At 40.6% G+C, this 11,976-nt stretch overlaps 1 long non-coding RNA gene across 1 annotated transcript in view; it reads right to left on the bottom strand.

Moving 5' to 3' along the window:
• LOC120240880 overlaps window positions 1-10,786 on the bottom strand; it is an 11,332-nt gene extending 546 nt beyond the window's left edge. Inside the window, exon 1 of the long non-coding RNA XR_005530762.1 lies at window positions 10,692-10,786. This is a non-coding gene — a long non-coding RNA (uncharacterized LOC120240880). The remainder of the gene's footprint in view (window positions 1-10,691) is intronic.
• Window positions 10,787-11,976: the final 1,190 nt, after the last annotated feature.

The following is an 11,976-nucleotide window of genomic DNA, read 5'->3' as shown; positions in this document are numbered from 1 at the left end:
AAGAAAGGGAAGGAAGGAAGGAAGGGAGATGGAGTGAAGGAAGTAAGAAAAGAGGACAAAGAAAACAGATTTGGGAGGGATATTACACTTCATAAAACTAACTTGTTTTCATATTCTAAGTTAAGAAGCTAATAGAAGAAAACATATATATGTGCCTGTGTGTATGTATACATCCTCCTCCTCACCACGCACACGCGCGCGCACACACACACAACTCACACAGAGACGCCACACACACCACTTAGTTGGCCTCCAACTTCAGGGATCTCAGTATCCCTAATTACAGCTTACACTGCAGGCTACACAGAAGCACTGCTGATCCCAGTCCTGGCATGGCTCCTGTTTAAACATACTTCCCAGAAATCTTAGGCAGCTCGCCTTGGTAAGGAAACAATTGACGTCAGATTCTGAGCAGGGGAATCCGTCGAGGGCGCGGAGGAAGGCGGAGGCGAGTCGTTAAAGGTGGTGAGAGTGAGGCTTTTCATGGACCCTACAGCTGATCATTATTTCCCTGATTCCATATCAGGACAAAGACGTTATTATTCCTGCGTGGCCTGCCAGGGCCTCTGGAGCTCTGTCTGTTCTGAAAGTCAATGGCTGCCTCAAATTTCCACTGGGGCTACCGAAGGAGCCTGGCTCCGATGCTAAAGAAATTTCCTGTCTTTTGCTGGCTCTCTTGATGGTTCGCCATAGTTAAAATATTTCTTTTTATTAATTATGGATGGTCTTTAAGGTTCCCTTTAGTGCACAGAGTGTTGCTGAAATGACCTCAGAAATTATTTAGTCAAACTTCTTCCCACTGCAGGAGTTTTGTGTGTGGCACAAAACCATTTTCCATTCAATAAATATTTATTCACTGTGACAGATATTGTTAGTATTCTGCCTCATGTTCAACTACTTTTCTTTTCCCTTGGACGTGGAAATTTTTTTTTGAGGCAGAATTATGTTCACACCCAAGCAATAAATTTTTATTGGCGTAAGTCAATCATGATAATCGTATTGTCACTCTCAGCATTCTTGGAAGCTAGGGATCTCTTGAACCAACACAAGTAACCAGTTAGCTGTAGATACCTCGTTATATTAAGAAAACATAGTCACTGTGGTCAGATTTTTCTGTTTCCTTCAAAAAAAATATATCTACATTCAAGATATACTCTATTCCAGGCCTGTGTTAGGGAAGGCATGTGGGAGACATAGAGATACACTGTGCAGATCCCCCTTCGAGGAAGACTTGCTGCCCAGCAGGGATACCTGGGATCAACAGACAGCCTCCAGCTGCCAGCCTTTTCGGGGTTCTGAAGAACCCCTCTTCAGAGAACCCCCCCTCCCCCAGTCAGAGATCTGACCCTTCCTTGGGCAGTCTACTTCTCCTGACTACATGGGACAGGCACATAAAGATGTAATCATTCTGGGCCATTGTGGGACTCACTGGCATGCGAGACTTACTCCTGAATTCCCCACCAGTTTGACTGAGGATTTGTTGAGATATTGTTGCCTTCATGGCCTTCAATGGCAATAGCCAGTAAAAATGCTCCTAATGGGCAGAGTGAGGGTGTGTGAAAAAAGATAATTGACCAAGGTTTGAATACATATGAAGATATGGTCAATACCAAATGGCTTGGCAGGATAGCCAATGGTATGGAAAGAAAAAGATTGGAGGACCAGGGATAGAAATTTCAGTTAGAGGTGTACGGATGAACATTTGGGATTAGCACAGTGTACCTCTGTGTCACAGGTGAACAGCTGCCTGAGAGTGTCTATTATGGGAAAGGCACTAAATAGCCAAGTGGACAAAATGACTGGTCTAGTTCTTATTTAGCCAGCCTTTGTCATCAAGCATTCCAGGATTAACATGACAGGCAGATGAATGATGTGGCCAAGGTGGTGGAGATTACACATGGGCTCTATAGTATGGACTCTCACTGACCAAATCTGATTAGATGCTAACATGGCATGACATTAGATGGTCTAACCAGCCAACAACAGAAATGAACAACGAACACCTGATACAACACCAAACCTTAAGACCAGTTGGCCACTTGGCTACAAGTTGACTATGGGCTCTTTCCATTCTGTATGGGCCAATGCTTCTTTCTTATAGGAACAGAAACAATATTTTGGATTTGGATTTGCTTTTACTGCCTGTGAGATTTAAGCAATCACCACTACCTAGAGGCTTATAGCATGACCAACCAGCATGGGATTCCCATATAATAGTGCATCAGACCAGCAGACCCACTTGATAGTAAAGGAGGCATGGGGGTGTTTTATCTTGAACAACAGTCTACTCATCTAAAACTATGCTTCTCAGTCTTATGGTACCATTTTATGGTAATGTTTTACCAATGTTGGTTCATAAATGAAAACCATGCATTCCTGACCTGATCTTCCCACCCTATAGGGAAGGTTTCTGGACAAGGATAGAGATAGTTACTCCTATATTAATAATGTCCTGCTCGTGCCACTGGACAGTTCTCTACTGTTCTGTGCAATAATGCCCATCAAATTAGCATTAGGAAATATTTGGGGATTTAAGATTAGGACTCAGAAAGTTGATGAGATTTATTGATATATCAGTCATAAAGCAAGCTCATACAAAACAAATGTGCACATTTGTTTTTCCATGAATGTACTAGTGATAGTGGATGATAGTGAAAAAATAAGCCCAGGGATTTTGGGGGCATGACTTAAAATCATATGCAGTGACTCTGATGTTTCTTCACACCTGATATTTTATTTTTTATTTTCTTAATTTTTTAATGTTCATTTATTGTTGAGAGAGAGAGACAGAGTGGGAGTGGTAGAGGGACAGAGAGAGAGGGCGACAGAATCTGAAGCAGTCTCCAGGCTCTGAGCTGTCAACACAGAGCCTGGTGTGGGGCTGAAACTCCCAAACTGCGAAATCATGACCTAAGCCGAAGTTGGATGCTTAACTGACTGAGCCACCTAGGTGCCCTGATGTTTTATTTTAAAAATTTATGCAAATTTTGCCTTTTGTTTCACCATGTATCCATTTCTGTTATAATAGAAAACAATTGGGCCAACCATGGTGGCTCAGTTAATTAAGCATCTGACTCTTGATTTCCGCTCCCGTCATGATCTCATCATCATGAGATCAAGCCTTGTGTTGGGCTCCATGCTGGGCATGGAGCCTGCTTAGGATTCTCTTACTCCCTCTACTCCTCACTGTCCCCCACAAAAAAAAAAAAAGAAGAAGAAAGAAAAGAAAAAGAAAACAATCAATTCATCTCCAAGTCTTCATAGTGTCTAGTCAACTCTTAGTGTTCTAGAAAGATATGACATATTCACCCTTTGTCTTCACTTTTCCCTGAACACCAGAATATCTCCTTGGTGAACCCTTAGATTCATAAAAATTGCTCAGAAATGGAATGAGGATAGAAGCAAGAGGAATGCAGAGGACTGATTCCTGGAAGCACTTATTCAAATAGAGGATAAAGGATGACAAGCTATGAAAAGGAACAGGAAGGCACTGTCAGAGGGATAGAAGAAATGGAAGACAGTTTTTCAAACTGAGGAAGGATAGTGTCAGCTTAGGACCCAAAACCATTTGTGAACTTTGAAAGAACCATTTCTGTAATGCTATGGAAATAAATGATACAGTGGGTTAAAGAGTGAGTGGAAAGATTACTAATATATTTTTATGTATATGTACTATCTCACTATTTAACTCACTTTTAAAGGTTTTTTTTTTGCTTTCACTTGTCATAATTTTTATTTCATTTTCCTTTTATTATTTTATTAGCTATATGTTATTTCACTATGTTTTCTGTCATTATTGATGAGAGCTCAACTCCATTTACCTTCTCCCACCTTATTAAGCTATGGTCATCTATTTGAATTCTACATATATTTTATATTCCATGAGACATTATTATTTTTATTCATATACTCAATATTCATTTAGGTTTACACATGTTTATCCTTTCAGTTTCTTATTCCAGATTTTCTGAGCTCCCATTTTATTTCTGCCTGAAGACCTCCCTTTTAATGCAGGGCTGAACATGGTAAATTCTTTTTCCTTTTTAATATCTTTCCATTTCACCTTTATTCTTGAAGGATATTTTTACTGAGTATAGAAGTCTAGGTTGGTCGTTATTTTGTTTAATACCTTGAATATGTCATTTCAATTTTTTTCTGGTCCATAACTTTTCTTTTATGTGGTCAACCTATACTACTGAGCTAGTGTTGATGCTCATTTGAAAGACCTGTCTGTCTATCTAGCATCACCTTTCTGTCATCTGTCATCTCAGCTGCTTCCAAGATTTTTTCTTTTGTCAGTTTTGGCAAATTCTTGATGACTGTATCTTCAAATATTATTTCTTCTCCATTTTCTCTCTCTCCACTCCTTCTGGGACTTCAAGATATATGTGTTAGACCCTTTGCTATGTCTCATGAGCCTCATAGACTCCTTTCCATTTCCCACATCTCCCCCTCTTTCTGTGTGGGTAGAAGTAGCATTTTTTTTTCACTGATATATCTTCCAGTGTGACATTTCTCTCCTGAATGTTATTGGCTATACAATTAAACACATGTATAGAATTCTAAAATTTCACTTATCTTCTTTTTCAGAGCTTCAGAGTTTCCTTTTTTAAAAAATAGTTTCTAGTTTTCTGCTAAAATTCCGTATCTTGTCATCTGATTTCTTTCATTTCAAGCATAATTACCTTGAAGTCTATGTCTCATAACTTCTCTATCTGGATCTCTTGCAAGTCTTTTTTTTTTTTTTTTTTTTAGATATTTTCAATGTTTATTTATTTTTGAGAGAGAGAGAGCACAAGCAGGGGAGGGGCAGAGAGAGAAAGAGACACAGAATCTGAAGCAGGCTTCAGGCTCTGAGCTGTCAGCACAGAGCCCAATGCAGGGCTCAAACCCACAGACTCTGAGATCATGACCCAAGCCAAAGTCAGACTGTTAACCAACTGAGCCACCCAGACACTCCTATGATATTTTAAAATCTTATCTCTTCATATGATTTATAAGTTCTTGATTGATTACAGGACATCATGCATGAATATTATCTTCCTCCAGGGAGAATATACTTTGATTCTCACCAACACTTTGTGTAAGGACAGATCTCCTAAATTTGGTCTCAGATTAAATTGAACCTGTTTGCTCATTTATAAATTGTAGCCCTTCTTGTGTCCTCATATCTGGAAGTAGAAATGTTATGTCCTGTATTCATGTGTCAATTTGAACTGAACTCAGAATGGAAAGAGATAAGACTATTTATCACTCTCTTTTTAAATTTTAAATGATTATTTGTTTTTGAGAGAGAAAGATACAGAGTGTGAGTGGGGGAGGGGCAGAGCAGGCTCCAGGCTCTGAGCTGTCAACACAGAGCCCGATGCAGGGCTTTAGCCCACAAACTGGGAGATCATGACCCAAGCTGAAGTCAGATGCTTAACTGACTGAGCTACCCAGGCATCCCTACTTGTCACTCTTAAACAGCCACCACAGAAGGGGTGACCCAACAAATGCATGGTTGGTTTTCAGGTGCAAGATTGTTTTCTTATGGTCATTTCATGAGCTTTAGTACATAAATTTCAAGGTCTGAAATGAACTTAATCAGGTATAGCTCTAGTAGAGCAAGGTTTGCCTCAAAACAAACATATAGAACTTTTAGGCATTGGTAGGTAGAAGACTTATTAATCTCTTTATGGGTAAGAATACAGTTACCTAACTTACACATGGTAGTAAGAATATGATTCTATCCTTTACATTTTAAATACTAGGTACTAGTATTACCAGATCATTTACTCCAAATTCCAATTCTCTTTATATCATTTTATTTCATCTCTCCCTCTCTCTGTCATCTATCTTATCCATCCATCCATCCATCCTTCTCTGGCTCACTTTGGGGTGAGGTACAAATACATGCCTCCCTACCCAGGCTGAGATGAAGAAAGATGTCCCAGCAACCTATTACTCTGGGCATTTGAGTTCTCCTACCATCTTTCACTTCAACTCTTTTATATCCTCAAGAGAGACATCCAACACTTTTGTTTTTTGTTTTCGTCCTACCTTTATCTTGATTTACAGTATGCTGGTAAGAGCATTTTGAAGAAAATATATAATTACTGTTAAAAAATACAACCTATGGGATAAGGAGGGTGTGGTATATATATATATACAATGGAATATTACCCAGCTATCAATAAGACTGAAATCTTGCCATTTGAGACACTGTAGATGGAACTAGAATGTATCATGCTAAGCAAAATAAGTTAGTCAGAGAAAGACAACGACCACATGATTTCACTAATAGGTGGAATGTAAGAAACTCAACAAATGAACATAGGGGAAGGGAAGGAAAAGTAAAATAACATAAAAACAGAGAAGGAGACAAAACATAAGAGGATTCTCAAATACAGAGAACAAACTGAGGGTGGCTGGAGGGGTGTTGGGTGGGAAGATGGGCTAAGTGGGTGAGAGGCACTAAGAAAGGCACTCGTTGAGATGAGCCCTGGGTGTTATATGTAAGTGATGTATCACTAAACTCTACCCCTGAAACCAATATTATACTATATGTTAATTAACTTGAATTTAAATAAAATCTTGAAAGAAAAAAAATACAACCAATGGGTTTAGGCTTATTGAGTAATTGTAATTTAATTTTCTCTAGGATTCTCTTTTTTTCCCAAATGTTGAACAACAAACAGATATATTTACCTGCTATCTGAACAATAACAAATGTTGTTACTTTTATAACAAAATTTTTCATTTTTTTTAAAGTGGAGTTAAAATTATTACGTCCAAATATGTCCAGAAAGTCTGTTTAATGATTCAATCAATTGCCTGAATTATAATTAAATATGATAATTATTTTGTCTTTAAAATAAGTAAGCAGTCCCCTTACTCACCACTTCTAAGCTTTATTACAGTGTCTCAGGAGTGAAATGTTAGGGTTTCTATACAATATTACATTCAGATCAGATCTGAAATCTTTTAGGGAAAGTGTATCACTTTAGGCTTCCTTAGGATAGACAGAACTTGTTTATTTCAAGTGATGTCACTAACTAATGTCCACTTGTTCCTGCCTTTCTCCTTCTCCAGCTTGGTTGGAGCACCATGGAAACTCACTGAAGGCTGCTACCCAGGAGACTCAAGAGGGAATTGTTAAAAAGGAAAACTATCCAAACATTGTCTTTTCCCTTTGAAGACTAAACAGGAAAGAGAACTCATAGGCAAAGTAAGAATAGATGTGCTTTGTGCTCGAACGCTCTAAGAAGGATATGGTCTGGACCAAGGAGTGCTGGCTCTCTCCGGCTCCATGTCTGATGACCCAAGGTTTATGGGATTCAGGTCCAGAGAAGTGGATTTCTGCCACTGAGGACTCATTAGGGCTGATGCTGTGATGGTGCTAGAAAGGAAACCTTATGTTCATCTCAGACCTGCCAGCTGTCTAGATGCCATCCCCATCAGCAATGCAAGAATGCTCTGAACTTGGACTAGAGAAGACACAGTGAGAGCCAGGCTAGTCAATGAGCCTAATCATGGCAATGCTAATAATAGCAGACCTTTACTGAGCACTTACTGTGAGCCAGTACTGCTGAGAGCAGTCTGTATGCATTACCTCCACTTAATCCTCCCAACTATAACAGAGCTGGTGCTGTTATGATAACTGGTTTGCATGCAGGAAATGAGGCTCAGACAGCTTAAGTAGTTTGCCTATGATCTCTTGGCCAGAAAATGGGAGTGATGAGTTCTGCACTCAAGTCTGTTCTAATGCTGTGGCCCAGGATCTCATCACTTGGCTTTCCCACCTCTCAATTCCAGTCTCTCAGAAGGACACTCTGATCCTCCACGATGTGGCCCAGGGCCTTCCTCCTGCCCTCTCTCCCACCGTGGGTCTCCCCACTTCTCCCTCCCGTCTTTTCTCAGGCCCTACAAGTTCAGGCCCCACTCCCCAAGCACATCTTGCACTTCTGAGATTCTTTGCTTTTGCTCACTCCCTGTGCTCATTCCCTTGTTACCTGCCAAACCAGCTCTGTCATCCAGCTCCCTGTGCACATGCCACTTCCTGTATGGAGCCTCTCCCAGTTTCCTCTTCTACCTCTTGGCCTCCTTATATCTGTTCCCTCAGCACCAAGTTCATGTTTTGGATCAGCACACTATGGTCTACAGGCCAAATCTGGCCTACTGTACGTTTTCATATGGCCCCACAAGCTAAGAATAGCTTTTATATTTTTAAAAATTTGGAGGGGAAAAAATCAAAAGAAGAACAGTATTTTGTGGCACACAAAAATTATTTTGAGTACAAATATCAAAGGACATAAATAAAGTTTTATTGGTAAACAGGCATATTCATTTGTGAATATATTGTCTGTGACTGCCTTGACATTACAACACCAGAGTTAATAGTTGCAACAAAGACAGAGGGCTCAGTGTTTCAAATAGTTGCTATCTGGCTCTTTATACAGAAACAATTTAATGAGAGTATATAGAAAAGATTTATACATCAAGAACTTGGAACCCCTATCATTGCTGTCACTGCTATCTCAAAGTAGGATAATTTGATAAGCATTTTTCACAAAGGGAAAGGGGCAGCTTACTCCTGCTTTGGAGTACTATAAAGTTGTGTTTCAAAATAATGGGCACCCACGTGTTACTGATTTTTATATCACTGTGCCCAGCATGGGGTCTGATTCCAAGTAGACACTAATTTAATGAACATATGAGGGGAAGATATCCTATATACAAACTTAGTGACAAGTCACATCTATTCTTCAGGCTTCGATTTCTTCACCTATAAAATGGTCAAGTTGGTTTGTAACATTTATAATGACAGTATCACCAACAAGAGTAATAGAAGTTTTTGTTGAGAACTTACCTTGACCATACATTCATTTTGTCCAACAGCCTTCAGAATAAACACCATCCCCATCACACAAATGAGAAACTTGAGCTCAGGAAGAAATTGCAGGATATTCAATGGCCCCATTTGAGGCTACACCTTTCCTGAAGTCCCTCCCTCATTTTTGCTTATCAGAACCCCAATCTGGTTGCACTGGTTGGGGCAGTCCCTTCTTGGGGCTTCTGACGTCTTTCAAGTTAAACTCAATACTAGCTAGTCAGCCTTGGGCTAACTGTCAGTTCTTCTGGATTCACTAAATTCACACATCCCTCCCTCATCTCATACCTAGTGTCCTGTGGACACCAGATTCAGGCAAGGTCTCCCCTATTTCTCCCCTGAAAGCAGACCCTCCAGGGAAACAGGGTCCCCTATCCCCTAACCACTTTCTTGTTACTTTCATAATAAGAGACTTGGGTAGAAGTCCTAGTAACAGAGACCTCTTCAATAAAATTAGTCTGATGACAGATATACCAGTGTTTTCCAAGAAACATGTTGAAGGATGAACATCATAGGTCTGAATCCTGAATCCTGGTATGTTTATTTATTTATTCTGAGCAATTTGCTCAACACTGGAACCCGTGTACATCATAGCATGGATGGGATTTCTTAATTATTCATGCCATTAATAATTGACACCATTAATAACACTGTAATACCATTAATAATTGAGTACATAAAATGGAATTCTCTGGAATTAATTTATTATCATTAATTTTCTGTGTCGGCTTGCAAGAGCTCATTAGAATGGTGGTCAGGGTCTGTGCATCAAATTATTTAACTAGTCATCCTCAGGCTTAAGAGGCCAAGGAATTGTGGAATCCACTCCAACCACTGCCTCTCCTTGCCAGTAACAGTCTCCTCTTTGGTCTTTTATCCCTCCAGGAAAGGGGCGGGGGGGGAGTGTCTTGTGAACACATCCACATAATTCAGCTTATCTCACTGCTGACTTATAAAACAGGCCTAATGAAGAAGAGGGTAGCAAGCTGCCCACGGGTCTACAAAGCCTTGAAGGGAATCTGCCCTTGGGGCTACCAGTCTCCTCCCAAGTCAGGTCGAGAGCTCATCCGTCTCCTGCCATAGACCCTAAGAGCTCTGACTGCTCCCCTTCCATAATTAAAGCTTTGGGGGTGCCTGGGTGGCTCAGTAGGGTAAGCTTCTGACTCTTAGTTTCAGCTCAGATCGTGAACTCATGGTTTGTGAGATCAAGCCCCAGGTCTGTGCTGTCAGCGCAGAACCTGCTTGGGAATCTCTCTCCCCTTCTCCCTCTGCCCCTCCCCCACTTGTATGTGTTCTCTCTTTTTCTTTCAAAATAAATAAACATTAAAAAATTAAAAAGCTTAGTTAAAAATTAAAAAGATTAAAAGATCCTCCAGGATCTCTTTTCCCTTAAACTGACCAAAAAAAATACATATAATGTTCCTGCCTTCGCCATCTCATCCTGATATCCCTTAAGACAAGCCGCTGACCCTTTTAAGAGTTTCAGAGCCAAATATAATAGAGGTACTGAAAGGAGAGATTAAGAATTACCTACACGGATCATGTACACTAATTCTGTGATTTTACAGAGAGCTTCAGTCGTCATGTGAGGCCCTGAACTTTAATGAGCCTATTGTATCTACAAAATGGCATAATACCTACAGTGAAGGCAAGAGAGGTAGCCATGGAGAAACACTGCCGCAGATGCCCATTCTAGGAAGGACCTGATGGCCAGGTGAAGGGGAGGGTCCGCAGACAGCCTACAGGCGTTGGCATCATCAGGGTGTGCTGAGGTGCGGAGACTGGCCAGGTCTGAGGGCACGTAGGACGACCAACTTACCAGGTAGGATGACGGACTCATTTGGTCTGCCTGGAACTTTCTCAGCACTAAAAGTCCCACAGCCCAGGATTGGTCTTTGGACTGAAGTCTGAGTCCATGGGCACGTCTTTTGAAAGCAGAGGCGTTTGCCCTAAGTATTTGACAAGGCCAATCCTTTGTGACGTTTTGGGTGCATTGTCTGGAACAATGGTCCACAGTGATTCTGCTCTTGCTCCCCTCCCCCACACCAGCTGAGCTGAGTACAGCTGCCCACAGAGCCCACTGGGATCTTCTGACAAGAAAATTAATGTGATCTGTTCCTCCCATGAACTCCCATAACACTCCATAACTTTCTAATGGCGCTCTCCACATTTCATGTTTTATTATAGCTATTGCGGAGTTTCTCTTCCCTCTCCTGAATTGTGAGCCTCAGTCCCCGTGCCAGTGACTCCATGTTTGTGTATGAAGAATTGAGGGAATACATGGCTCCTATACTTCCCTCCCTTGGATGCCTGTTAAGGTTTGAGAGCCCCCAGCTGGGTGGGGTTAAGCAAGTATGTGAAAACCTGTGACATCGAAAACCTACGTTCATCAAAAACCTGCCTCCACCTGAAATCCGAAGTCCTATTTTGCTTAACTCCTAGGTTTGTTTGTGCAGAAATAAAGCTGTTAAATAATAGATGCGAAATCACTTTAGGAATTATTTATGTGTAAGGTTAAACCTAGAAATGTGTCAGTGTCTCTGTTTAAACATAGTCTAATCCAGTCTTTGAAACAGGCCAAATGTATCAAAATTGCTATTCTAAGTTGTACTGAGGTTTTCTGATAAAAAGGAATAAACTAATATTATCTAGTAGCAGATACTTATGACTAATCTTCTCTTAGTGGATTGAATGTTTCAGTTAACTTTTCAGGATCTTTGAAAATCTTATCTGTGCATATTGAAGCCTTTTTACCTTGTGTCCCTGGAGGAATATATAAATAGATACAATCATGTGCTCTAGAATGCCAATTGTAGGTGTTTTTCCATCTTTCTGACCTTGTTTAACCCTTCTCCTGGGTTTAGCCTTCCTGATTAACCAGAGGGGAAAAATTCATAGTATCGCCTGGATGCTTTGATGAAGGATACTGAACCCCTCGTGATAGAAATCTTCTCCCCGATGAAACTTATCAACTATTAATTAGTTCACTCAACTGACCAGGGATCCATCTGCATCAGATGATATTAAGTGCTCGGAAAAGGACAGATCTGGGACTCAGAGGCCCTTGCGTCCGAAACTCTTTGCCTTCCTGCCACTCAGCTTTG

Source organism: Hyaena hyaena, unplaced genomic scaffold (assembly GCF_003009895.1).
Source record: "Hyaena hyaena isolate Hyena2069 unplaced genomic scaffold, ASM300989v1 scaffold_268, whole genome shotgun sequence".
In the NCBI taxonomy this organism is placed as follows: Eukaryota; Metazoa; Chordata; class Mammalia; order Carnivora; family Hyaenidae; genus Hyaena; species Hyaena hyaena.
The sequence above is the reverse complement of the archived record's forward strand: the minus strand, read 5'-3'. Positions and strand labels throughout refer to the sequence as shown.